Source organism: Teleopsis dalmanni, chromosome X, assembly GCF_002237135.1.
Source record: "Teleopsis dalmanni isolate 2A chromosome X, ASM223713v2, whole genome shotgun sequence".
Classification (NCBI taxonomy): Eukaryota; Metazoa; Arthropoda; class Insecta; order Diptera; family Diopsidae; genus Teleopsis; species Teleopsis dalmanni.
In genome coordinates this window covers 78,543,703-78,547,077 of record NC_051848.1, presented here as the reverse complement: position 1 = coordinate 78,547,077, position 3,375 = coordinate 78,543,703, and positions in this window count along the sequence as shown.

Here is a 3,375-nt window from a genome sequence, read left to right as displayed (position 1 = left end):
TCATCCCAATGATAAAATTAACAAGCTGGCGTCAATGGGGCCAACACGTCGCCTTAAGTGTTGAAAACCTTGCGACCTTTGGGTGCACCTGTGCAAAATACATAAAAAGTAAACTTTGTGTGATATCCGATTGAATTTTTCATGATTGCGGATCAAAATCAATTGACAGCCTTCTAGCTAACAAGTACTTTTAGAAAATTTTTTTAATCAAATTAAACAAATTCAAAAAAAAAAATTTATCAGCTGTATAGATGCATCTTCTCTGCGAAGAGTTCAAATATTCAAGGTGCATATTCTAAAGTCATGGGTGATGGGTTGCAAGTCCGACGAATAACCTCATATATCTATGAGGAGGATTTCGCTGCACACATTAGTTCGCTACGTATGGATGATTGTAGAGAGTGCCACGTGGTGGCTGTGTGTCAACGCTTGTATTTACTAAGTTAAATGCAATCAGACACTTTACTTTGTATGCTTACTCCCTCTTCCTCATAGTTGTAATAAATATAGACAGGTAAATAGTCATATAAAAACGAGTTAGGAACCTTCAAAAAGGAGTGATAAGCTGAGTGAACATATAAATAAATTAAGCTAAATGTTTCGGAAAATAATTTGTTTTCATATTCCATATAAATAACGTTTCTCAACTAATAGTTATGTCATTTCATATATTTTCTAACTTATAAATAAACATAAGATTACTTTCTATTTACTCTAACTTTTATCTGCTGTATATGAACATAAATATACTCTTAGTACGAATAAACCGATTAAAAAGAAAAACTTTTAGAGCGATTTTGTATAAAAATTATAAAGTATATAAAGATTTTTAGATCGAAGAAAAGAGTGAAATAAATTACGATAATGAAAACTTAAGACAGTTCTATAAAATCTCTTTGGTGGAAGGATATTTCACAGAATATATACTTGTACAATGCCTTGTATAGAGGAATAGACCTTGGAAATATAAATTTCAAATTCTCAAAAAAGTGGATAGTTTGGTAAAATTACTTAACAGAAAAAGAAAAATAAAGGATAAAAATAGTTAAATAAAATTGTGTATATGTAACATTTCACCAAACATGTTTATAATAAATCATATTGATGTTACCATAAGCTTTTTAATGAAAGACTACAAATAATTAAATAATAATAAATAGACAAGTTCAATATTAATAATTTTCAGATTTTCTCATTATCATGTAATGTATATTAGGCTGAAATTGCATTTATTGCAGATAGCGTATATCTAATCAGATAGCAAAGCGGCTCGGATAAAGATAGCCAAGATATATGGTATATGGATATATACCATAATCAATCACTTCAATATTTACTCAATATGGGTTTTGAATTAAAAAAATATACAGTGAAATTGCACAGCTGATAAGCACACATCGAAAAGTGAGCTCTTTGTGTATGTAAGATGCCAAATCAAGTATATAAATGATAGTTGGAAAACTGTAGATAAATTTGCTACTACAATAACTACATGGCCAACACCTATAAAAAAAAAATTAAAAATATTCGGATACAAGCTAGTTGATTTATATTTGTATATCTACTGCTAAATTAAAAAAATTAATAAAAAAGCATTACTGCAGAGCACAAGTTAGCTCTGCAATAAAAAGACTTATACAAAGAAGTGCCCCCTAAAATTACTTAAAGTAAAAAAAAACATTTGCCTTCTCAGCCTGTTGCTCCAACTATCATATGCTTATGTCGTTGAATTTGACAAGCAACACGCCCCTCCAGTTCAAAAAAAGAGATTGGAAATTATGATCTCCACTCTCATCCAGAAGTTAACACAGTTTATGTCAGTCATGCAAACTACTTTTAACGACATAAAGCAGAGCTCACAAATTACTTGTCTCTAGAAAGCGTGGATATAATGCTTTGCTCAGAAACACGTCTAACAAACAAAAATTTCGTTTCCATTTCTGGTTGTTTATTCTATAAAATCAATCACCTTGATGGGAAATGACATGGTGGCACAGGTATTTTAGTACCAACACAATTTTCTAGGTATATATGTCCATAATTATATTCCAGCCACATCAATATGCCTTAAGCATACAGTTAAAAAAAATTTTATTTTGTCGGCAAAATTTGTCATTGTCTCCCTCGTTTCACCATTACTAACACCCAATTCACGGATTACTTCTTAACTCTAGTTGACAGATTCCTTGCAAGAGGAGATTACAACGTCAATCACACGTTTTGGGGTTCACGGCTCTGTGATCCAAAAGGCAAACACTTTTACAATTCCATTTCAAACAGAAAAAAGGCACTAGATGTATTCTCTCCTAGGCAGCTAACATATTGGACTGCTGATAACAATAAAATACCAGACCTAATAGACTTCGCCGTGACCAAAGGCATAAGCAAACATTTTATCTCAACATACACTAACTGTGATTTGTGTTCTAACCATTCTCCAGTTACATTTTGCTTACTTGATGGTCCACAGTTATATGACTGTTCATATAGCCTTACAAGTCCTAGAACAAATTGCCTTAAATATAAAAAGTACATTAGTTCACACATTGAGGTTTTAAACTCAAGTTTTTTTTTTTTTTTTATTATTTGAAACACAATATGTACAATAATATAAATACATGTTTCATTTGACTACGACTAGTTCATGCAAAGAACTATCAAACAGTTTTGTTACATTTCAGAATACTTATTAGAATTGTCAAGTTGTCAAAGACTTAGTGCTAATAGTAGTAATCTAAATTATTATTAGACTACTAATTCGAGAGTAGATCTGAAGGCTTTGTTCGTTTAAGTCTCCTCAGCAGGCCAGATGTATTAAACAGATTAAACTCAATTTTGAATTCAGAAAACACCCCTAAATGAAAACTCCACCCCTAAATACGATAAAATTTACATGTCCAATAAAGTACTCATATATAATGACATAGCGAATCTAGTTTAACAAAAACGTTGGTTAAGTTGTGATTGGCAAAAATCCAAGTCTCTTTCAGCGAAAAACTTATTCAAGCTCAAAGGAGACTTAGATCTGCCTTAAGCAGGAAAACAAAAGTCAATTTGGAATTTGAATATAAAATTGTGTAATTGAAATTTCTTTAATTTATAATTTGTTATTTAAATATAAAATGTAGAGTATTGCTAACCCTATTCAATATATTATATTTTGACTTTGATTCAAACTCAAATAAAAAGAGAAACCTTACTTGCAATTAAGAAGTTGAACAATCAACTCTATTTAAAGATTTTTTTTTTATTTTGTTTAATTTGTGAGGATTGCAGTCTAAGATTCTACATTTATTAAAGCCGCTATTTAATAATTATCACTTCAACTTTAAAAACACAAAGTTACTTTAAACGCAAGTAATTAGACCTGCACTA